Source organism: Tachypleus tridentatus, chromosome 12 (assembly GCF_004210375.1).
Source record: "Tachypleus tridentatus isolate NWPU-2018 chromosome 12, ASM421037v1, whole genome shotgun sequence".
Classification (NCBI taxonomy): Eukaryota; Metazoa; Arthropoda; class Merostomata; order Xiphosura; family Limulidae; genus Tachypleus; species Tachypleus tridentatus.
Genome location: NC_134836.1, coordinates 25,788,476 through 25,815,491, shown reverse-complemented (window position 1 = coordinate 25,815,491; position 27,016 = coordinate 25,788,476). Strand labels below are relative to the sequence as shown.

The window sequence follows — 27,016 nt, the reverse complement described above, 5'->3', positions numbered from 1 at the left end:
TATAAATTTGTTTTTGGAGGTTCATGATCATAAAAATTAAAAATAAATTGTATTTGTTAATATAGAGACTGATTTTCTCACACTATTTTTACTCTATACCTCAGTCAAATATGATCGGACTTTAATGAAACTTGGTATACTTATGTATAATATTATTCCATACTGATCTGCCAGAAACGGTCAGTATGGGGTTACAGACACACTTTAATATTTTTTACAACTGGATATGATCAACTCTGGGTGTGCTATACTAAGTTCCTCTCTAGTTTATTACGAAGTACACTTTAGATCAGTTTCTTTAGCCTAACGTCACGTCCACAATTGGTGTATGTTGATATTTGAGTTCAACTTCCAAAAACTCACCGTATCTTCACCTTTCTGTTTTTTGGAGACGACTAAAAGCTAATCATATATTGTAATATTTCCACTGTGTGTTTTATTCACGCTTCGGAAAAGGGAAAAAAGATATGTCATAACGACTGTACTATTCCTGAAATAGGGTAGATGATCCAAGAAAGCCGTACTATCACTGGTTGATCAAGTACGGCCAATTAAGCCGTATAAACCATTCTTAAGAAAGGCCAAACTGTCACTGAGTAAAGTGGTTTATCTAGAAGGGTTATATCACCCCTGACTTAGGGTGGTTGATCTAGATTTAAGGTGATTGATCCAAAAAGGCAGTACTAGCCATGATTTAAGGTCGAGAGAATCTGTATATTTACTAACTTATAGCTAATTTCGCTTATTTTTCAGTCGACGTAAAAGTATGCTCCACGTGATCTTCGAAATCGTTTTTTTTTTTTTTTCAAATATTCACTTTTAATCTGGAAATATTAAATGTATTATTGAGACGTGAATCTAATAGATACTGGAATAGGGCTGGAAAACATGACATAAAAGAGCAAGGTTAAATTGTTCTGTGCAAGAGGTTCAAGTAAGGACCGTAACAATAAGTTTGGTTTGGTTTGTTTTGAATTTCGCGCAAAGCTACACGAGGGCTATCTGCGCTAGCCGTCCCTAATTTAGCAGTGTAAAACTAGAGGGAAGGCAGTTAGTCATCACCAACCACCGCCAAGTCTTGGGCTACTTTTTTACCAACTAATAAATGGATTGACCGTCACATTATAACGCTCCCACGGCTGAAAGGGCGAGCACGTTTAGTGTGACGGGAACTCCAACCCGCGACCCTCGGATTACGAGTCGAGTGTCTTGACCACCTGGCCATGCCGGGCCCCTGTAACAATAAGAACCTCATATCTCTTAAAAAATGAAGAACAAAGTTTTTATGATATTAAACAGCTTTCTATGAAAGAGATTAAGTACTACCGTAAAAATAATAATATTTTTATAACATTTTACGTTGTTTCATAACGACATTAATGTCTAAAAGTAAAATGACCAAAAAAAGTTCACGCCAGTAATATTTATTGAGTATGTTGAATAGAACAGCACGTAGTGACAGAGGCTATTCAAAAGATTCGATTGTGCTACGCCCTCTCTCCTTGCTGGAGTGCTCGTAAAGACGCTCTAATGAAGATGAAACTTATGAAGCCACTCAGCTTAATTGAGTGAACTATGGAATGAAAATAACGGCTAGTGAAACGCCTACACTGAGTTGTTCATTGATGTTAGCTGTAATAATTTGTACAGGAGGAAAAACTGAAAGATTGAGTTTGCTTATTACAGTACATGGATATTTGTAATGTCATCACAACCGTAACTTAAAAATAGCTTACGATAACATGGCTCCCAGAATGGAAATTTTGGACCAACTTACAAGATGAGATTAGGAGCCGGTGAGCTGTGGGGTCAAGCGTCCCAACAGATTTCAAGATACAGACGGGGTGCTTTTTCGCCCTAGTAGTTTCAGCTCAAAATCACAAAAACTGTCCATTAACATTTACAATTACGTGTAGAGAAATAAGATGATAGAAGGACTTCATACAAGGACTTAAAGTCACCCATCAACGGCATTTCTACAAAGGGCATTTCAGCCCTCCAGCTTGAGGTTTGCTTCGACACCTACATGTATGAAGTTAAGTATCTCTTGTGGATTTCCCTGAGAAACTTGCTCACCGTTTTCACATTCAACTGAGACTGTTCCTGTATTTTCTTTGTCGATGTTTTGATTAATGACGCAAAATAACATAAATGTATTTCATCTTCGTGTTCTGCAGATGATAAGAGGAATCTACGTCGTAGAAACAGGTTTTTCGCATCTCTGCGTGCAGTTATTACCTAACAAACAAATCAGTGAATTGACATAATGAGCCATTTTCCAAAGAGGCATCAACAACACTACGGAGCATTTCTTCGACCGAATAATGAACCAGATTACCCATTTCCGGTATCAAAAGATAATCTCAATTGACTGTCCGTGATTCTCCTCTTTACTGGCGAACTTTCGTAATTATTTCTCTTCCTCATAACACACACACTATATAGTGGCTCAAAACTTTTGTTCTACTGTAATTCCCTTTTTTTTTAATAATTCACCTAGGAAATAATTTGCGTATTCGTAACAAACGCGTATTAGTCAACAGACAAACTTGTATGACATATGGAGTACAGTACCTTGTCAGACACTGCACTCCTCCATTAGCACAGTCTCCCGATTTACCACGCTAGAAACCAGGTTTAGATACCAATAAGAGGAGGGGCAGAGTACAGATAGCCAATTGTGCAGTTTTGTGCTTAAACTACAAAAAGACAGACAGACACCGGAAGTGTCTTAGTACAAACTATAAACGACCTTATAACACAAAAATTATTTTTATTTAATTCGACACTCGATGATTCGTTTTAAAACTTCGAACGTTCACTAAATCAAAAATCGAAACTGACAGTACAAAGCTTCAAATGGTTTAAATAATAGAATTTAAACGTATATTTGTACAGCGTACTTTAGACATATTGAGTAGTAAAGTAGTATTCATTTTTATTTGCGGGTTCTTTATTTATTGTAAAATATACGTGTTACATTCAATCTCAGGATTCAATCATTCACCGAAACAAATTGTTACTTCGTGATCCAAGAATGTCACGACATTTTAGAAAAACAGACAAAGAGCAGTACAATATAAAAAAAGACGTAAGCTTCGGGCTGTGTAGAGATATAAAACCAAATTTTATTTGGAGATATTGCACTTCCTGAATGGAATTTGAAAATATTACATAGCATTTACACACAAATAAGAATATGCAACAAGTTTCAAGTAAAACTGTTATTTCAGATAATTTACATCAAACATTTTTTTCAGCATATATATGTTACATCCGAATCAGTATCGTTAATGTTAAAATACCACACAACTCAGTATCTTTAATGTTAAGACAGAAACTGAGCCTTTCTTAAAGGCCCGACATGGCCAGGTGGTTAAGGCACTCGATTCGTAATCTGAGGGACGTGGATTCGAATCCCTATCGCACCAAACATGCTCACCCTTTCAGCCGTGGGGGCGTTATAATATTTCGGTTAATCCCACTATTCGTTGGAAAAAGAGTAGCCCAAGAGTTGGCGGTGGGTGGTGGTGGCTAGCTGCCTTCCCTCTAGTGTTACACTCCTAAATCAGAGAGGGCTAGCGTAGATAGCTCTCGAGTAGCTTTACGCGAAATTCAAAACAAACCAAACTTTTCTTGAATGCCATCAATTTCTTAATCATTCCTGGCAGAACGCAGTTGCCATGGTAACTTATTGACGCACCTGATGTATCCCTGGTACACGTATATTCGTTGCTAAAATAATGCTATAACTGTGATGTTTATAGTTGCTATAACAACAAATGTTACTTATCTGCAAGAAATCGTGGTAAAAGTTACAATGGGGTCATTCCGTGTCAAATCATCCAGATTTTGGAAAAGTTTCCAGGTGACCCTCTCAAAATGCCTTGAAAAAATTCATATGTGCTCATCTATCCTTATAATGAAAAATTGCCAAAGATTAGATCAATATCTCTAATAGTTTCTGATTTACAGCTCTGTAAAATTTAATTCTTTTATTTTTTATTTTTGGCAAATTCATTTTTGGGCAACTTTGGCTGCTTAAGCTGCAAGAGTAATGGTGGTAGAAGGCTGAAATTTGCTACACTGACTGAATTAAACTCACAGAATTCAAAAATGGTCTCAAACCAAGTTTATCTCTCTTAGGATTTACATAGTGAGGCTGTAAAATCACCTGAAAACCCCAAAATCATAAAAAGCATTGGTTTATGTAATAAGCCATAGCTCTAAGACTTAATATGATACAAAGCTGAATTTTGTTTTCAAATATCCTATAACATATCAGTTGATAAATCAGCAATTGTTGTAATTAAAAGTCTGTTAGATCTCCTGTAAAAAAATTTAGTTGCATGCAACTTTTTATGATTTAGCTAAAAATAGCCCTATTTCAGGCCACAGTTTGACCATGTCACCAGTTATTCAGCCTTTTCAGATTTTTTACCATATATTCTTACAACTCTTGATTTTTTTTTTGTAGATCATATTCAGAGATGTAAGAATATATGGTAAAAATCGGAAAAGGCTGAATAACTAGTGACATGGTCAAACTGTGGCCTGAAGTAGGACTATTTTTAGCTAAATCATACAAAGTTGCATGCAACTAAAGCTTTTTACGGGAGATCTATCAAACTTTTAATTACAACAATTGCTGATTTATCAACCGATATGTTATAGGACATTTGAAAAAAATCAGCTTTATATTATATCAAGTCTTAGAGCTATGGCTTATTAAATATACCAATGTTTTTTTACGATTTTGGGTTTTCAGGTGATTTTACAGCCTCACTATGAAAATCCTAAGAGAGATAAACTTGGTTTGAGACCATTTGTGAACTCTGTGAGTTTAATTCAGTCAGTGTAGCAAATTTCAGCCTTCTACCACCATTACTCATGCAGCTTTAAGCAGCCAAAGTTGCCCGAAAATGAATTCGCCAAAAACTAATTAAATTTTACAGGGTTGTAAATCAGAAACTATTAGAGATATTGATCTAATCTTTTGCAGTTTTTCATTATATGGGTAGATGAACACATGTAAATTTTTTCAAGGCATTCTGTGTGGGTCACCTGCAGCTCCCTGGTTGATTTGACATGGAATGACCCAATGTCAAATAAAACGTGAAACTAGTAAGAAATGCTACGAGATGATTCATACGTTAGCAATTCGCGTACGTGTTCAACAAATTCCTGATTTGGGGATCAAAAATAATTGAGCATTTTAATTTTATTGATATTGTACGAATACACGATTAACTTCAAAAAGCGTTGATTTTGTCCATCACAAACTTACTAGTTTATCTCCACTTTCTTTGATATTTATTTAAATTGGGATTACTGTTTGTTTCTAATATTCGCGTATAATTACAAATGGGTATCAGCGCCAGTCGTCCCTAATTGTGAACTTTCGATGGAAGTTGTGTAGCCAACAATTCTAATCATATCATGGGAATTGACTATCACTTTGATTCTCCAGCAAGGGGAGTCAAATCATGGATTACACGATCATAGACTGGTACGCTAACTACTGGTGCAATCCCAGTTCTGAGATATTTCAAGTCTGTTTACAATCACGTAAGTGGTCTTACGATATTGAAAGAGACGAACGAGGTTCAATATCTAGATATCCCATTTCAATTTCTAGAGGAACACCAAGATTAGGTCAGCTATTTTCAGGTCAACTTTCATAAAATCTAACACAATCTGGAAGCCAGATACAAAATATTTTGTTACATGAAATCAAAATAGTGATATGTTTAGTAATACAAGCAATAAAGGTAAATTTGTAATTCTGTAAATCTGCAGACATCTCGCTTTGTCACTGGAGAGCATCGAATTATATAACAATCACACTGACGACGTTGTCTCTTGCAATACAATTGTGATGAATAACCAATTTACTGTGTACAATAAATGTAACACCTCAGCAGTTGTTGGTGGCGGGTTTTTAATTATATGTGTGTTTTATTAGAGATAATTTAAGCAACAAAATGATGAAAAACACAAATAATTTTGCGCATAAATAGTTTAAAACGCTGTTTTTGAAAAGCGATAAGGTCCGTATAGCCCAACTAGTGAGAACTAGGGTTAAAAACGCGTTAAACTAATATTCTAATCAATAGTAATAAAAAATACCGTGGATTTTTCCGCTTGTGGTACCATAATCAGTGCCACATTTTCATGTTTCTACCCAACTTAAGTGCCACTTTTTTATAGTGTGCTGCCACAACACACACAAATTCATTATCATAGTATAGGAGTCTAGAAAAAGTGATTGGATATTCCCTCAAGTTCATTGGTATTTTCACTTTTATATGAAATAATTATTTCAAATCGGTGTTACTAACAACCAATTCCTGCTACCCTTACTTCGGGACGTCATTTGATTGGTTGACAGAGGCGCCATCTTAGCTCGGAAAAAGAGACAAATAAGCAGTTTTTGTGAAACATTTCTAGTCAGGCAGATTAACACATATATACAAATTATGCCCCTCAGCCTATGGTACCGGCTGAACTGGAGGAATTTTCCTCCTCCATTCCACCCTTTTCTGAAATGACACTCCTGTACTCCCATCCACATAAACACTCATTATCATAGTTTATCAAATAATCGGTCGTCTTTCGGTTTCATTAGTAACGTCAAAGAAATAACATGTTGACTTTCATATATTAACTCATCAACTGCAATATCCACCACATTATATCATAGCTGGAGTTGTTATAAAGCTGAATAGATTCACTGTCATCAGCAACTTCCAAGGACAGATACTTATATCAAACACTTCTTTTAGAACCCACTACAGCCTTGTCGATATTCATACCAACCTTTCTTGCAATGGCGGGATTTCCACGCAAGAATATGAAATAAAGCGAACAGTGTTTGTTTTTAAATCATTTTTATTATGTTAATGGTTTTCTGATCGATCGTGAAGCTTTAATGTGGTGGTTTCAATCAAAATAACGTTATTGCCTCGTCAAGCTTTCTTGGAGGAGGGTCTGGAACGTTGCCAAGCAGTTGAACCGAAAACAACTTTAGAACAATAAATCACATGTATACAGGGGTCATTTGTCTTGTCATTTTGTGGTAAAAACCTTAATAAGTTGAAAAAAAAAAGTATAAAACAAGCATAATTTAATTGAAACTGTTATACCCCACATTCAAAATACAAACTTTCACTGCACAAGTTACAAGAAAAGTGTTTAACTGCGAAAAAAATACAGTATAAAAATGTTAAAGACCCATTAATTTGTGGTCGTTTCGGGCTACTTAGTTCGTTTTAATAACTGTTTCAGTATATTAAGGTAGTTGAACCCATCCCTACTTTTAAAATGTAGAACTACAAAAAGTACACATTGATGCAGAAGACGTTACAGTTTATATCACCTGCTAAATTACTGTTCCTTTTGGAATAACAAATAATAAAAAAAAAAAAGATACAGTCTTTTGGGAGGTGCTAACCCCAATTACTCGAATTAAGTTTCTGTTCTGTTTTGGAACTACAAAAGTGATATTCTTTTTGGAGGTGTTAACCACAACTATTTGAGGCTTGTCAGAAAGAAGGAGGGATACATTTTTTTTAATTAGTAATTGTCGAATCCAAAAAATGACATATTTTGCATCTGCTCATGATTAGATTTTGATGTGACTTTCCTAATAGAATTTTGCTGTCATTCGCTTAGCTCTATTTTCAACATGAGTTTAACAAGATTTCAAAGACTCCAGAATTAATTTTAAATGGAAATTCTAATAACTAATTTTTTACAGTTTCACACAATAATTATGAATTGTATTTATTCACAAATTTCTATTAAAGTTCCTAATTTTGATCTTAATCTAACCTCAGGTGAAGACAATAGAAATAAACTATATAAAAAATACGCCAAATGTATTTATTTTTATATAAACATACTATTAAAAAACAAGGGTATATTTAGTATGCATTTATGATAGTTTTATATCCCAGTCAGAAAAGTCACAAGTAGATATGAGCATCCTGATAATGAGTTAAGAGACAAGTAAATGCTATATCATAACGTACAATTCGACACATAATAGTCGAAATGCTCGAATCTTTAACACTCTTCATCCAAATTTGTGTACAGTACGTAAATGCATTACCCAAAAAAATAAATGTATCATCAAAAGATTTATTTATTTTCAATGTTGGTGTGCTTGTTTATTGATGTAAAGTAAGTAGGCTATTTGCTCCAAACAACTGATAAAAAGAAAACTAACAAAAATATAAAAGTAGAATTGTTATAAAAAGTAAAAATACATCGAGAGAGAACGAAACAATCTCCAAAATTCGGGCCCAGCACGGTTAAGTGTTTATGGCATTCGATGCGTAATCTGAGGGCCGCAGGTTCGAATCCCCGTCATACCAAACATGTTCGCCTTTTCATCTGTCGTGCGTTATAAGCGATGGTCAATCCCACTATTTGTTGGTAAAAGAGTAGCCCAAGAGTTGGCGGTGAGTGGTGATGACTAGCTGCCTTCCCTTTAGTCTTACACTACCAAATTAGGGACGGATAGCGCAGATAGCCCTCGAAAAATTTTGCGCGAAATTCAAACTAAACCAAACCAAACGTAACATAATAAATTGGAGTCGTTCGAGATAAATTATAATACGTAACAGGTGTTAAACCAGACGAACATCTAGGTTGTTCACGTACATTTCGACAGTGTGAGTGAAACCAGGAGAATATCTTGGTAATACATGTACATTTTGACATTGCAAGTTGAGACCAGGAAAATAAGCAGATGGGTACTAGAATATACCGAAGTAAAGGTCTATGAGACATCGATCTGACGAGAAGAGCTATATTTCAGAGTGCTCATTACTTTCTTTTTTTAACATTAAAATTAGTAAGTACTATATAGAAACTAAGGTTAATATGCTTTATAATAGGTTTACGTTAAACGCTGATCTTATGATTATAGAAATTGTATATAACCATGGTTTCTTTCTGTTAACTTTAAGTCATGTTGGCAAATATTCAAAAGAATTTAAGTATATTTTAAATCCTTTTAATAAATAAAGTAACTACTTTTACAATGATGCTCAGTATTATCTCAAGTGACTTTTAAAGTGTTTATTACAAAGTAAGAACGCGACGAGACACGTGATACGCTTAGCTCACCCACGTGGCATGATTCATCACAGAAAGTGGGTATCAAGTCTGAACAACAAGGACAAAGAAGTCAAGTATGACTCAACAAGTACCTAAGATATTTTCTTTTTTAAATTTAAAGATACATTTGACTCCATATGGTAAAGAGTAAAGAAAGTTGTATAGTTTTTACCTTCGGTTTCACGGACGAAAATGAAAAGACTTTGTGCAATCGTCTGTGCAGTGACGTACATATACGCAAGAGGCGTGCCGGACTCAACTCATAAAACGTCTACCAGTAAGATAATTTATAGCTTCTGTGCCCAGGGTTAAACTAATGATATTTGATTCCACTTTTGAAACCCACAACATAAAAATTCACCATTTTCGCACACATCTGCTATAACATTACACGAATCAATCAGAAATATGATTTTAATTTGATATATTATTTTAATCACATAACATTGGTAGTTTTAGGTTGTGGGGGAGGGACAAAATACTTCTTGTTAGGTCTTTCAAGGACCTATGAATTCCATTGTCTTAGTGTTTATGATAACAGTGAATCATTTCCATTAAATCATTAATTCATAAAATTGTCTTCATTAACCCAATAATTTAAAATGTCTTTACTAGTGCTTTGAGCTAAAGTACTCCAAACCTGTATGGACAGGTAAAACAAAGTGTCACAAAGTTAATGACGTATACATAAACATAGAATGTTGTTACTGTTTTAACGCCACCTATCCAACATTTTCTAGAACCTGGCTCTTATCTATACTTCAATTAGCAACATTTAAGATGATATTGCAACGAAAAAAACCACTTAATCATTCATCGATATAACTGATCTTACGATACTTAATATCAAAGTAAAAATACTGGTCTTATGACTTCAGATTTTATTTTTCATTTGGGCATCAGAGTTAGGGTTATTTCAGTACATAATCGATCACCGACTGCTGTACTGTTTTCCATCTTTAAAGTTAGATTGTTGGTTTTAGTCCATTAAGTGTTATAAGAAAAGTTTCCGAGTTTTGAATTAGGACTTTTTGTTTATGGCTACCGAGAGTTTCCGAGTTTTGAATTAGGACTTTTTGCTTATGACTACCGAGATCCACAACAAAAGTTTCTCATTCTTCAAGTGGGACTGTTGGTTTATGTTAAATAAAACCAATAGGTACAAACAGCACTCTAAAGAGAAACTGTGACATATAGTCAGTACGTAACTGATGAATTTATAAATAAAAGTAATAATAATGACGCTCTAACAAATTTTACAAAATTTTGATAAACACGAAATTCAACTGTATCATTTGTAGCCCTTTTAGATAACTATGAAATCTGAAAATGTGAAGAAAGGGATATACGAACTACAAATTTTCTTTAATATTCCACTGGGTTTATTGAGTGAGGATGAAAAGAAACATTCGATTGGTAGAGCGTTTGTTTCACCTATTTTTGATATGACACACAAGTAACCTGAACAATGTTGTCTTTTTTGTTAAATATAAAACATATTTTAGTGGATGTTAGAAATAAGAAAGTCACAAGAAATAAATTAAAAAAGATAACAATCCATGTTTTATTATTTATTTAACTAACTGGCTTTCATACATTACTAACTTCATGCAGCAGTGTATCATAAAACAATACAGAAAGTAATAAAATAGCTAGAAGTTATAAGATAGAAACACTTGGAAAAAAAAATCACTTGCCTGTGAAGCCATCTGTGTGCAAGAAAAACCTTCAGAGAGATTTCGAGCATTTTAAAATAATATAAACGCCCTCTACCGAGTAAACATACATAAACACATATGAAACATTCATGTCTTGTGGGACAGGAGTGAAAAATACTATGGAAATTTACAAGTTTTGTTCACATCTCTAAATATATTATCCTGTTTAATCTCAACACCTTCTAGGATATAATGGTTTCCATGGAAATTGCATCTGCCCTACTACTCTGTTTCTTATAACCTTTTCAGTTTGATATTTTATACAGTATCAAGTTGCTGTTAGCAGCATGTTTCGATTGTTTATAAAACGCCAGTACATACAAACACAGCACATGGGAATCGATCTCATGCATCACCAATGAGCAGTTTCCAGCAGGGTGCACATTAATATGTCTACTTTAAAGAACTAATATCTCTATTCGTTCTTCACTATGTAAACACATACGCCTACTTCCACAACCTACTTACGTACACAGAACAAACATTTTTTCTCTTAATAATATAAAGGTTCCATCAACGTCATCTACTAGTCACTATTTCCTAACTAATATATAAAGCTTATATAATTATACGGCATTATGTAACATTTAAATTTAGATAAATACAGTTCCATCCTGCAGCTTGCCATTCATACAGAGAATCCTTGAGTCTAAATACAAATGACGTAATTTATAAGTATCCAAATCACGTACTTCGTTGACTCACGAATGACAAACACAGAAATGAAGAGGCTTTTTAAAACACGCAACAAAGCCACGGTTGATTAAATATTAGAAAGAAATATATTCCACTTTAAAATTCATATTAGTATTTTATCGGTTATACATAATAAAAATGTTATTTTATTCACAAGGTTCCACATGGTATCATCAGGTGGGATACAAGAACTGAGGTTTGTCTCGAATTTTGCGCAAAGCTACTTAAGGGTTATTTGCGCTAGCCGTCCCTAATTTAGCTGTGTAAGACTAGAGGGAAGGCAGCTAGTCATCACCACCCACCGACAACTCTTTGACTATTCTTTTACCAACGAAGTGTGGAATTGATCGTCATATTATAACGGCTGAAAGGGCATGTTTGGTACGACGTGGATTTGAACCCGCAACCTTCAGATTATAAGACAAACACCTTAACCCACCTCGCCATGCCAGGCCCACAACTGAGGTTAACAGAACTTAACTTTAAAACAAGAGGAAATCCTCAGTGGCCGCGGTACTTGAAATTATTTTAGGCAGGATTAGAGTAACTTAATTCGAATGTACTTGGTCGTGGTTAAGTACATTAATAGAAAGGTTTTGAGTGTCTGAGTCCAAAACTGTAATTTGATCTCATATCAATCAAGATATGACGGAGCTAAAAGTTTTTACTTGAAAGAAATAAATAAATAAACAAACAACAACAAAAAACAAAACAAAACAGAGCCTTTGTTTTTTGTTTTGGAATTTCGCACAAAGCTACTCGAGGGCTATCTGTGCTAGCCGTCCCTAATTTAGCAGTGTAAGATTAGAGGGAAGGCAGCTAGTCATCACCACCCACCGCCAACTCTTGGGCTACTCTTGTACCAACGAATAGTGGGATTGACTGTAACATTATAATGCCCCACGGCTGGGAGGGCGAGTATGTTTGGCGCGACTCGGACGCGAACCCACGACCTTCAGATTACGAAGCGCACGCATTAACGCGCTAGGCCATGCCGGGCCTAAAAAAACAGAGCCATTCTACGTGCCGCTATGCCACGGCTAAAAGGAAATCGGGTGAAAATCTATGACAATACTCTACATTCTACAATAATACTAATCTACAAGCATGTGATTAAAGAACTGCAAACTCAACAAAGTAATTTATCAAAGAACTGTCAAATTTAGGAATGTATAAATAAAACTTTCAGACCTGAGTCTTAAGTATTGAAATTTTTTCTGTATACAAGAGAGATGGAAGCGATAGGTACAAATTAAAATCATTGTATCTGTTAATAATAGGGTTATGTTTTTTTTAATAATTGATTTGTTTGTTTGTTTTTAATTTCGCGCAAAGCTACACGATGGCTCTCTGTGATAGTCGTCCCTGATTTAGTAGTGTAAGACTAGAGGGAAGGCAGCTAGTCATCACCACCCACCGCCAACTCTTGGGCTACTCTTTTATCGATAAATAGTGAGATTGGTCGTAACTCATAATGCCTTTAGAACTGAAAGGGCGAGCATATTTGGTGTGACAAGGATTTGAACTGTTTTATACGAAATCATTATCTGAGTTCCCATCAAAAAGAATATATTTTGATATAGTTAAGACGATGATAAAATAATCTCTTCTTTAACACAGCTTTAGTAAAAAAAGTTTAAAAGTTATTTGTAAGTGTAGAAGAAAAGTATACTTCCGGCAAAACAGAAGCGGCGCCAACTTGCACGGTATGCTTGAGGAAGACGCCCGAATACGTCTCAAGGGTGCCATGCCCTTGACGCGCAATTCGCACGTGAGCAGGATTTTTCCAAGGAAATTTTTCAAACCGAAGTTAAAACGACAGCGAAAAAACAAAAAGGTAGCAAGTTTGTAGATAATATTTCGGAGGATCAACCCCTCTCCCTGGTTGAGAGCTTGTAAACCTTACTAGGTTTAGGGCTCTTGTTATATAACAACATCATAGCATTTGAAAGAGTTTTGAAAAACAGGCTCGAGAAAAACTGGGAAGGTTACGTATTTCAGTTAAACCTTAACGGAATTGCATTGCCTAAATCCAAGAAAACTCGGCTTATCCCACATACTTTTCAATTTACGAATTTTTAGTGTTTAATTATGTATATCGAGGCATCAGAAAAGAACCAAGAAGTCAAAAGAAACAAGTAAATCAATATGTTTGTTTGTTTTTGAATTTCGCGCAAAGCTACACGAGGGCTATCTGCGCTAGTCGTCCCTAATTTAGTAGTGTAAGACTAGAGGGAAGGCAGCTAGTCATCACCACTCACCGCCAACTCTTAGGCTATTCTTTTACCAACGAATAGTGGGATTGATCATAACATTATAACGTCACCACGGCTGAAAGGGCGACCATGTTTGGTGTGATGGAGATTCGAATCCGCGACCCTCATATTACGAGTTGAACGCCTTAATCCACCTGGCCATGCTGGGCCAAATCAATATGTAAATTTGTTAAGAATCTATAACAATAGATAAAAGCTCCAAAAATATCTATTAAAAGAGGAAGTTTATAAGAAAATATTTTGATTTTTGGCATATATGTAATACTTTGAACGGATATTTTGAGTAAGAAATATTGGCAGTAGTAAAGTTAAAACTAACAAAGAGAAACAGGAATAGTAAAAAAAGAAAGACACAAATAGACGGATGTAGACACCTTTGGGTCTATAATGTGTGCTTGTGAGCTACACTTGGTTCAAGCATAGAGCAAATGAAAACTTGTGATAGATAAAATAAAAATAAATTGTATTATAACACCCAAGGTATCCGCATAATATGAAAAAGCGGAGTTTATATATATTATTAACTTTTATACAGCTTATGAACACGTATCTAAACACAGGGACAGACGTTACTGTGTCTAACGCCACAAATATTTTGAATCGTCTGTGGGAAAGTATTTAAAGTTTCTTAATTTGTCTTTATAAAACAACTGTATTTGTTTGTGTGTGTGTGTGTTTTGTGGTTTTCTTATAGTAAAGCCTCATTTGACTATCTGTTGTATCCACCGAGGGGAATCGAACCCCTGATTGCGGTAACGTAAATCCGAAAACTTACTGCTGTCCCCGTGGAGAACCATATAAATAAAACTTTTTACCAAACTCCAAGACACTTATCAGATTAGCAAGATCTTTATATGAAGCCTCAAGACACTCATCATATAAATAACTAAGATTTTTATACAACCCCCCAAGAGTTTGGTTAAATGGAAAAAAACGTGGTGAAATTCCTAAAGTCCATCAGAAATGTAAATATTTATATTATTTTCCATAAACGAACATCGAGTTATTGTGTGCTTGTTTTTTGTCGTTGTTCTGCTAATTCAGTACCTGACTGGATAAATACACTAACGTACACAGTAGACCAGTCGCTCTAAACACATAACAATGCACTCCTAGTATTGCGGCATCACAGTGTTTGTTCTTAAGCGCAAATTTACACAATAAGCGATCTGTGCTCTTCCCAATGCAGGCACCGAAACACGATTTTTATCGTTATGATCTTTCAGACTTACAATTGAGTCACCAGAAACATACAGAATATTCACACAAGTGTTATAAATATCTGAACATACATAAAAGGAATCGACAGACATTAAGCAACAAACGCATACGCAAGCGTATATACGTATGCACGTGGTATAAAATATGCCATAGGTTGTTTTCTCTGTGGGTTTAATGTTCATTCTTTGTTCTTAGTAATTGCAGGTCTTACACACAAATCTGTTGAGTTTATCTTATTTCAAGTTCAAGTTATTAACGAAATATCACTGAATCCTATTGACGTAAGCGGAGAACATTGTTATAAGCGACCTAGTGTTAAGGTAAGGGTAATGTCCTCCTCTGACTACAGATAACGTCTAAAGATTACGACTCCACTAATGTTGTATGTCAATGTTAGCCACAAGGTATCTCTGCTAAATTCATCTAGTTCTTTAAATAAATGTTACCTCAGTTATGAAAAATGTCTACCTTGCATATGTGTATAGGGAGTGTTTCATAATGTAAAACTTAATATGTCATATATAAAGCGATTAAGTTTGAGAACCACTTCTACATATCCTCTCCCACCTCATCCAGGAATGCACGAGATTAGTTTACTCTTCACTTGAAGACAAATGGGGAGCATGTCTCATACACAGGAAGGTGTTACGAAAACAGAAGTTCCCAGGATTAGCGCAGCTACAAAGAAATATCCACTCATGCGTGATTAGAATAAACTGGGAACACAAAATGATACTATGACGTCACATATCCCCGTTTTGAAAAACACATATAAGTTATTATATAGTAAAACAAACATTGCTATATATAATAACACAGTTCGAATACCAGTAATCCGTTTCTTAACCCTGACAAAAATGTTGTCTTCTGCATGTCTCATGAAATGGTTATATACTGATCGATGGTTCAGTGGTTTGAGAGCCGTAATCAACTTAACAAGATATGTTATTAGTCTGTGGAAATTTATTAGATAACAAATAGATGATCTATGCAAGTTCTACGCAATACCTTTCTGTACTGTAAATTACTATCCTACATTTTCCTTATTTCACTCATGATAAGTCGTTTCAACACTGCAATGCTGAGCAACAATTATACAGAATTTTAATCAAATAAGCTAAAATATAGCCTAGCTACCTTTGCTTACAGCGTTATAGAATTTTTAAACCGGTGACATTTTGATGTCGGTACTAAAGCATTATCAATATAAAAAAAGTGAGAAGAGACTTGAACCCAGGACCTCTGGCGAACAGGCTAGTGTTCTTACCAGCTCTTTCACGTAAAACGTATATGTTAGAAACCAGTCCTAACGGGATTTAGCAACAATTAGCAATTTAATCATGGAAATAAAGTAGAGTAAATAAAGATCAATTGACATTAATTAAATATTTTCATTGCAATGATGATTCAAAATAGTAGGTTTGAGAACTTTAATAGATTACAACTGCCTATTGAATGAAAAGGGGACGACACGACCTTTCTATATTAAGGTATTCTTCAGAACCCCCTATAGATTTATGTTTTTAAAAAAAGGAACACATTGTTACCACAACTTATTTCTAGCTCAGTGGGGAGAAGGTTGATCTTTAGTAGGTAGCTGACTCTTCTTAAAAGTTAATTTGAAACTTTCTTCTTTTCAAGGTGTACATGGATGTAGTGAAACGAATCCAGCCGTATCTACACACATAGAACCGATCATTAGACAAAAACAAATAAATCAACTTAAGACTGTATTTTTCAGTTGGAAACTGAAACTGTTTGTCTTTACGTTTTGAAACAACTGAAGAAAGCGAATTTTTATTCCACACCCGCCAGCTCTTTCAAGACAGAGTATTGTTTGTTTGGTTTGGAATTTCGCACAAAGCTACACGAGGGCTATCTGTGCTAGCCGTCCCTAATTTAGCAGTGTAAGACTGGAGGTAAGGCAGCTATTCATCAACCATCCACCGCTAACTCGTAGGCTACTCTTTTACCAACGAATAGTGGGATTGACCGTCACATTATAACGCCCCCACGGCTGAAAGGGCGAGCATGTTTGGCGCGACCGGGATGCGAACCCGCGACCCTCAGATTACGATTCGCACTCCTTAACACGCTAGGCCATGCCGGGCAAGACACAGTAATGTCTCGTTACACATCCTTTCTTTGGAAAACACTACCGTAGCTACTTTTAACTTCTCAAAGAGGTCCATTTGCTTTTTTATTTGTCTAGTGGATCCGGAAATCAGTTGTGAATTTTTTACGCTACTTATTTGAAAAAAAGTTGTTCTAATAAAAGGAATTTCATAGCTTATGTGTTGATAATTTTATTAACTTCACAGTTTATGTGTTGATAATTTTATTAACTTCATAGTTTATGTATTGATAATTTTATTAACTTCATAGTTTATGTGTTGATAATTTTATTAACTTCACAGTTTATGTGTTGATAATTTTATTAACTTCATAGTTTATGTGTTGATAATTTTATTAACTTCATAGTTTATGTGTTGATAATTTTATTAACTTCACAGTTTATGTGTTGATAATTTTATTAACTTCATAGTTTATGTATTGATAATTTTATTAACTTCACAGTTTATGTGTTGATAATTTTATTAACTTCATAGTTTATGTATTGATAATTTTATTAACTTCATAGTTTATGTGTTGATAATTTTATTAACTTCACAGTTTATGTGTTGATAATTTTATTAACTTCATAGTTTATGTATTGATAATTTTATTAACTTCATAGTTTATGTGTTGATAATTTTATTAACTTCACAGTTTATGTGTTGATAATTTTATTAACTTCACAGTTTATGTGTTGATAATTTTATTAACTTCATAGTTTATGTGTTGATAATTTTATTAACTTCATAGTTTATGTGTTGATAATTTTATTAACTTCACAGTTTATGTGTTGATAATTTTATTAACTTCACAGTTTATGTGTTGATAATTTTATTAACTTCATAGTTTATGTATTGATAATTTTATTAACTTCATAGTTTATGTGTTGATAATTTTATTAACTTCACAGTTTATGTGTTGATAATTTTATTAACTTCATAGTTTATGTATTGATAATTTTATTAACTTCATAGTTTATGTGTTGATAATTTTATTAACTTCACAGTTTATGTGTTGATAATTTTATTAACTTCACAGTTTATGTGTTGATAATTTTATTAACTTCACAGTTTATGTGTTGATAATTTTATTAACTTCACAGTTTATGTGTTGATAATTTTATTAACTTCATAGGTATGTGTTGATAATTTTATTAACTTCCTAGTTTATGTGTTGATAATTTTATTAACTTCACAGTTTATGTGTTGATAATTTTATTAACTTCATAGGTATGTGTTGATAATTTTATTAACTTCATAGGTATGTGTTGATAATTTTATTAACTTCATAGTTTATGTATTGATAATTTTATTAACTTCATAGGTATGTGTTGATAATTTTATTAACTTCATAGGTATGTGTTGATAATTTTATTAACTTCACAGTTTATGTGTTGATAATTTTATTAACTTCATAGGTATGTGTTGATAATTTTATTAACTTCATAGGTATGTGTTGATAATTTTATTAACTTCACAGTTTATGTGTTGATAATTTTATTAACTTCATAGGTATGTGTTGATAATTTTATTAACTTCATAGGTATGTGTTGATAATTTTATTAACTTCACAGTTTATGTGTTGATAATTTTATTAACTTCATAGGTATGTGTTGATAATTTTATTAACTTCATAGGTATGTGTTGATAATTTTATTAACTTCATAGTTTATGTGTTGATAATTTTATTAACTTCATAGGTATGTGTCTGGGGAAAAAGAGGGCTGATCTTCGCAGTTGTAAAGGATCCGTTAAGGAACATATCAATGGATTTGTGTTTCAAAGATTTCTACTTCTATACCCCAGATCCTGATAGAGTCAGGAAGCAGTAAACCATGGCGAAGAGATGTTAACTCTTGGTCTTTCATATTTAAATGGCCCCAAGATAGCAGCCTCTAATGGACGCAAACATCATGGCTAACTGATACCAGGAGGTTATTTGTTATATTAAATAATCACAGTTCTTCACAAAATAATTCAAATACGTGATACATCCCTTTTTAAAAGTTTCAAATTTTGGTTGCACATATTTAACAGGTTAATATTTAATAATCATTTTGAATAACATTATCATCAGAACGGTATTACTGTTAGGATACTTTTGACAAATTTAATGTCCTCTGGTGAAGCCAATACACTGTTTGTGGAGACATTACGGTTCTTATAAAATCAAGTCCAAAATTACAGTTAATCAGAAATTTCTTATATGACTGGTATAAATAGGTTCCAACATGTTTTAAATATTTATACAAGAACACTCGTAAGATGTGAATTCGACATAAATAAAAGAAAGAAACACCGACTGTTGGTTGAGTTCAGTACAAAAACCCATATCATTATGTCAAGGCTTCATCTAATGATATGATCATCCAGCTTTTGCTTTATGCAAAATCAAAAACGGATATACTTTAGGTAGACAACGATCATCAAAGTAAACAAAGGGTTTTCAACAATCTAGAGGTACCGGTCATAAAGTTTATCTGCTAGAAACACTTATAGTACATTCTATCAACAGTTCTAGAGGTACTGGACATAAAGTTTATCTGCTAGAAACACTTATAGTACATTCTATCAACAGTTCTAGAGGTACCGAACATAAAGTTTACCTGCTAGAAACACTTATAATACACTCTATCAACAGTTGTAAAGGTACCGGTCATAAAGTTTACCTGCTAGAAACACTTATAATACACTCTATCAACAGTTGTAAAGGTACCGGTCATAAAATTTACCTGCTAGAAACACTTATAGTACATTCTATTAACAGTTCTAGAGGTACCGGTCATAAAGTTTACCTGTTAGAAACACTTATAGTACATTCTATTACCTGCTCCTGGATATTTATACCGACTTACACATTTTTGGTTTATTTCTTTTCTATTTCTAAAATATTTTATGTTGGAAAGTTAACGGTGATACATACGTATTTATTCTATAACTTTTGATGAGTCACTCATGAGAATTATTTAATGCGTGTGTTGATATTATTCGACATAGTACTAAATTCAAAGCCATTTCACATTATTGAAGGTGATTATTTCATACAACAAAATAAGGACATAAATTCTCATGCCTGGCTCGTAAAAAAAAACAGAAAACGTTTTAATATAAAACTACGTATGTAATACACAGAAATCTAGTTTTAGGTACAATGTCTTCGAGTCCTACAAGGGATAAAAGAAAAATGAAAACACGAAATTGCGATAAGTTTGCGGTAAAACTACTTATCTGTTTATAAGGCTTCCCGGCGTACTTATCCCAAAAGAGATACTTGACTTGACAAAGTTCAATTTCTGAGGAGCCATTGGGTGGTCTCCTAACACGTAGTTGTAAGAGCACGTTCAGCGACTCCCAATTCAAACGATGTTTAAAAAGTTATGTTACGATAAAACTTCTGCTGATAGCAAGCAATACAATAGCCGCATTTGGAAGAATTTTTCTAAATCATATAGCCGTGTGTGGTAAATATCCAAAGGAAGATAAAACACCAGTGATGCCTCTACTATGTCTAGTCGGTCTGTTTACATTATCGATGAGATCTTATACACTCGTTAATCGATACTTTTGCAATGTTTACCTTTTCACGCATATACTGTATGCAGTGTTGTGGATCAATATTTCTAGAGATTTTTTTGCAGGAAATAAGCTTTCATTTTTACTGAAAAACAAGTGCACTAACAAGTAGTTTTTATTTAAATTTTATAGTACTTTTACGATCTGAATATCCGGACAGGAAGAGCTAAAACTAACGTGTTTTAAACTTAGTTTGAGAATTAAAAAAAGAAGAATAGAAGTTTAGGTAATTGGCGTGACTGACGTTTTTTGTTTGTTTTTGAATTTCGCGCAAAGCTACACGAGGGTTATCTGCGCTAGCCGTCCCTAATTTAGTAGTGTAAGACTGGAGGAAAGGCAGCTAGTCATCACCACCAACCGCCAACTCTTGGGCTACTCTTTTACCAAGAGATAGAGGGATTGACAGTCAAATTATATCGCCCCCACAGCTGACGTTTGTATGAATGTAAAAAACAACTGTAAAAGTAAATAATAGAAATGTATTCTATGTAACATCTATAACTTGACTCTTGTAACGCTCATATGTACAGTATTTAAAAGTGTGAGCCTTAAATCACTGAAAAAAAGGCAATGTTGTGGTGAAAGTTCAGGGGCGAATTACTGAAGGCTTCATAACCACCCATTAAATCTGACAGTAATTACTAATATACCTATGACAAAGTAACCAGTAAGAAACTCAAAGATTTTGTTGTTTGAAAAACCATAATAAATTCATGTTAAACTGTTAGCAGCTGTCCTTCTCTTATTCAACAATGCAGGTGCTACATTCGTGCTAATAATAAACAATAAAAGACATCGGACAAAAACATAATCGATGTCAAGTGATAGATACAAACAAACTTCAGGCATGCGCAATAAAAATTTAGGCATTCATCTATTTTAATTCAAAAGGCATAAGCAAATAGTTACAATAAATATACAACATAAAAATAAATATTTATATCGAAAAGTGGCTAAATTCACGATAAAGGAACCTAAAACCGCGATCTACATTTGTTTTGTTTTTTTTCTGATCGATATGTAACCACCAGTCAAACATGACGAAAATCCGATCACTTCCACCCTCAATCTTGAAAAGAAACTTATTGATCTCCTGATAAAACATATCCGGGTAACTTGTGTTGTGATGGTAGAGTAACTCCGAGTTATATGTGTAATATGACAAGTTAATTAAATTTAGATTTATGTAGTTTTCTTTTCTACCACTAAACAGTTGCTGCTAGCTCCTTATATGTTAGTTACGAACGTGATGACAACTTTGAATAATTACACTTATTCTGTATCAAGAAAAAAAAGTCGAAATGAAAATTTTTATCCACATTAAAATGAACCGCAATAAAATATTTAACTAATAATAAAAACGTTAAGCAAAATGAAATTTAAAATATACCGATTTATGTCTTAAATCGTTATATTCTATTTATTTTCTTCCTAATTCCATGCGTCATTGAACAACGATGATGAAAACATACATTTTAAAAATATAAATCTTGCTAGCGTACCACGGCTCGGCATGGCCAGGTGGTTAAGGCATTCGATTCATAATCCGAGAGTCGCGGGTTCGAATCACAGTCACACCAAGCTTCCTTGCCCTTTCAGCCGTGGGGGCGTTATAATGTGACGGTCAATCCCACTATTTGTTGGTAAAAGAGTAGCCCAAGAGTTAGCGGTGGGTGGTGATGACTAACTGCCTTCCCTCTAGTCTTACACTGCAAAGTTAGGGATGGCTAGCGCAGATAGCCCTCGTGTAGCTTTGCGCGAAATTCAAACCAAACTGTTGTCATACCTTTTGAATAAAACATGTGAAATAACATTATTTGCTCAAAACCATCTAGCATAATTAATTTATGAGATTCACAAAGAGTAAAACGTGTTGTACTGAAATATGTACCCAATCAGTTTGGATAAGGACAATGAATTATCAACATAGTCTAATGTCAAATATATAACAAATGTTTAATCACCACAAGACAAAAACAATTGTTATTATTTCTCCACAAAAGTTATAACAATGAAATAGGAACAGAACATCAACAATGGGAGATACTGTGAACCTCCAACCTGTTGCTCTTTTCTAGGTTACATGCGTCCATATTGAACATCTGTAAACTTTCACCTTCGAAAATTCAAAACATCCTTCTCACAACCAAAATAATCAACGATCTGGATCCTTTTTTGTAGAGTGAGGAAGATATTAAACCTGTAAATCCAACATTTACAGAAATTTAAAACCGCGAACATTTCCCATTATGAAAAATGCGTCAAATTTTGAAAGGTCTGCCCCAGAGTTGTTACGTCGGTCTAGTAGTTTTAAATACCTTGTTTTGACCCTTTAATTATGATAAAAATAAAATTTCGCGCAAAGCTACACGAGGACTATCTGCGCTTGTCGTCCCTAAATTTGCAGTGTAAGACTAGAGGGAAGGCAGCTAGTCATTATCATCCACCACCAACTCTTTGGCTGCTCTTTTACCAACAAATAGTAGGACGGGCCGTCATTGTAATGCCCCACGGCTGAAAGGGCGAGTATATTTGATGCGACAAGGAATCGAACCCGCGACACTCGGATTACGAGTCAAAACGACTAAACTCACCTGGCCATGTCGGGCTACTTGTATCTATCTTCCAAGATAAGTACATCGATACAACTTTTTGACAAATAGTACTATTTAAGATACACAGCAACGAATTATTTATTATATTTTTTATCTTATAAAAATACAGTTAGATGGACGTGTATTAATGTTAATCTAATGAGGATACTACGTACCTACACATGTTTATTACATTGTTTGAGGCTTATTTCGTAGGTATTATTATTTAACAGACAAAATTTCTGAATATTCACTTTTTTTATTGTTGTTGCTATAAGAAACCAAATTTATGTGATGAATGCAAACAACTGTCTTTAATAAAATTGATTACGTTATTATCACATATTTTGGATCACTGATTTGTGTACTGAAGTCAAGAAGCATTTCTTGCATCACACCAAACAAAATTTTGGTTAAATTTGTTTAAATATAAAGACTTTATTATACATTTCTGTTGTTTTGTTTGCATGCTACTTTAAGTGTGTTATTCTTCATTATAAACAAACGACGTTTTAATTCAGTTGACAATGTTTTGAAAATGGCAACTTTCTGTCTCGACCTTAATCGTTTGTAGAATACAAAAAATTTATCGTCTGATTTATCTTTCTAAAAATTATAACAGGCCGTTCCAACTTTGTTCAACTAAAACTTTTTAATAAACTTATTCTTTTTCAAAAATATTTTTTTAACACAGAAGTAAATTATATTACAACGAAAGGATTCTTTTAAAGGAGACGGATCAGAAAGAAATCCTAAACGTCTTTAATGTTAATAACACCCTAGGATCCACCATCGTTAGGATTTATATTTGAACAAAATAAATGAATATTTCTAAATAATTATTATGTTACTTTCGTCTATATTTTGTAAAGTGTTATATTTACGGTGTCACCTTTTGTTTTTAAGTGATCTAAGTTCGCTTTACTGAATAATGTTGAATTTAGTCAGGAAACAGTGGTTACGTTGTACTAAACAAATCAACAAAGCTCACAACTGAAAGATAACACACTGGTTTGTTTTAAAATCCATATGGTTGTGGTGAGCCACTTGATAAAGAGTGTATGACTCGAATAGTCCCCCACTGACATCTGTTTCTGAATCCACTGCAGAAATGAATCATCCGGGTGTTTGATACTATCTTGCCCTTCCTGTGTTTCATCAGTGCATTAAATCGTGACGTCTAATGTCTTAATTATGTTTCACAACCCGGAAAATTACTTTAAAAAACTTTCATGCTATGGTCCACCTAATGGAAAACGGTGACAAGCATATTCTTACATGTTGATAATATTTGGCAAACCTACAAACTCACGATTGAGAAATCTTCGTTTCATCTAAAAGTAAAACAACTGATTTTTTTAGAATCTATAATGAATATCAAACGTGGATCGTGACTCGACAAAGAGATATTAAGATCATAATATAAAAAGTTTGGCTGATGTCTTATGTCTAAGGTCAGTGGCTACAGCAGATAACATCTGTTTAGCAAGTATTATTCTCTGGTTGTTGTTTTTTTATTGCTATGATTTGCATGGACTCGGTTTAAAGTCCTCGACGTAAGCGAGGACTTGTTCTGTCTCCCAGGCAACTGCTATCCCGTGCTGTACGTTAATTTTCAAGAAGTAAAGTTTATAGGCATGACATTTCTGTGGTTGGTTTACTCGAATGATAATAAGGTACGTTTCAAGTCCAAAATTATTATGAATGAAGCTCCAGATTTCAGCATGAAACCTTATGATAGAAGACCTTAGAATTTCAACCGTTGTTAATCTATGACGCCAATGAAGTCGTTGTATCTTCTACAATTTTTGTTAACTTAGCTGCAAGGTTTAGATTTTATAAGGCTACCAGTTACACCATTTAAGCAATAATATAAAGTACGTGAAATAATTATGAAAGTTCATATTTAATTTAAATCAAAAGCCTACGATAACATCGCTTCTTTTTTGTACGAATTTTTAAAAAATAAATCTGCCTAGTATTGCATTATGTCCACCTCAGTGGAAATTGTATTCAAAATTATGATATGCATAAACGACTAATTGAAACAAAAACTTCTGCAAGGTGGTTAGTTGGTTGACTTTTTTCAGACCTCTGATGGTTCAGCAGAAAGGCTGTGAATTTATGACGTTAAAAATTTGGTTTCGTTACAAATCTCCGAAGAAACGTACTATGGTTAAACTTGTTATTAATTTTACTATGACAGATAACTTAATGACGAATTAAATTTAAAAAATAATCAAACCGTTAACAATGTAACCTTTCTTTTAAAATAACACGAGAAGAAATTGTAATTTCGTTTTATTTTACAAATTAATGTTAGAACACTGTTGAATTGCATAGGTCAAATGGTCTGTTGTTACTTGGCTAGTTATTATACTTACCTGATAAGCCTGTCTTTTGGAATGAAAGGTTTTCATATTAACTTTCACCAACAATTCTTATCTCCTAATAAGTGCATTTTTCTCTCTAAAATATCCAAAATAATTCACCTCCTAAAGTCTTAAAAACTAAGGTTTTTGTATCATATAATTTTTACAACCTATTATAAAGAACTCTGTGTAAATGAATGGTAAGAGGACTTACTCGAACGCATGTTGTCACAATGCTGATATATTTGAACTAATTATTCTTTAGTAATACTTTATAATAAGCCAAAGCTCTTTTTATGTAATATATATATATTTTACACCAACTTTGAATATAGCAAAGTCTAGACTAGAAATGGATTCTCATTCTTGTCCAGTAACACGTTATGAGATAAAACAAAATTTAAAACTAGCGAATAAAAAACAAGTTATACCTAAAATTTTAAAATGCTGCATAACAATGTAAAATAAATTCTGGCGTACATTGTGACGAATGAGCTAATTATTAGTACAGATAATCTTAGAATCGTTTGTTCTAACTTATGATAAAGTTCAGCACTTACGAATCTCCTGTAATATTCTCGCTCAAAACCATTTTGGTGGCAACAACGATTTACTATTTTTTGCCAATAATCCTCTCGTAGTCTCCGTAGAATGTCCACTACGTTTTCACTCGCTCGCGAATACGTTATATAATAAAGCGACCTACTTTAAGCCTACACGCTGAGGATTGGTTTCCTTTTAATCAAATATACTGGGACTTTAGACAGTACTCAGAAGCTGCGTGGAAAAGTAGGTGTTCTTTTAAATTACTAAACACTGGGTTGTCTCTTAACCGTAAATTGCAGCAAAGTATGCCGTAAAGCAATATTCAAATTGGTAGAACGCTCGTGCTGAACAAAATTTCTATATATGATAAAATAACTTAAATTAGTTATCTTCAAACCTAGCTTTTCACTCGAGAAACGCTTGCACCTTTTTCGAATACGCTGCAATCAGAGAAAACGTATTAGAAACACCTTGTCTTAAAGTGAAGTTAAACTAAGAAACATCTCCGTACAGAAGGTTCAACCAGCCAAAGCTAGTCGACTCTGACGTCAGCCTGCCCCGCCTTTTCCGTGCGTGATGAGAAAACTACAGGATGCTTGTGTTTTCACCCATCAGCATCTCGAGAGAAAACCTCGAGGGTTCGGAATTAGAAGCGAAAGAGGTACACTTCTCGCCCACGAAACGAGTCGAGTTATCCTTTCGTCTGAAACTGATGTAACGTTGAAACTCATCACGTAACTATTATTGTAAACAACATATAAATATTCACGAGCTTTCGCC

At 33.8% G+C, this 27,016-nt stretch overlaps 1 protein-coding gene and 1 long non-coding RNA gene across 2 annotated transcripts in view; one reads left to right on the top strand and one right to left on the bottom strand.

Annotated features, from left to right (window-relative positions):
- LOC143235266 (uncharacterized) overlaps window positions 1–27,016 on the bottom strand; it is a 135,072-nt gene that overhangs the window by 28,182 nt on the left and 79,874 nt on the right. The gene's annotated exons all lie outside the window — the stretch shown is intronic.
- LOC143235267 (uncharacterized) overlaps window positions 8,964–27,016 on the top strand; it is a 30,214-nt gene continuing 12,161 nt past the window's right edge. Inside the window, exon 1 of the long non-coding RNA XR_013018992.1 lies at window positions 8,964–9,403. This is a non-coding gene — a long non-coding RNA (uncharacterized LOC143235267). The remainder of the gene's footprint in view (window positions 9,404–27,016) is intronic.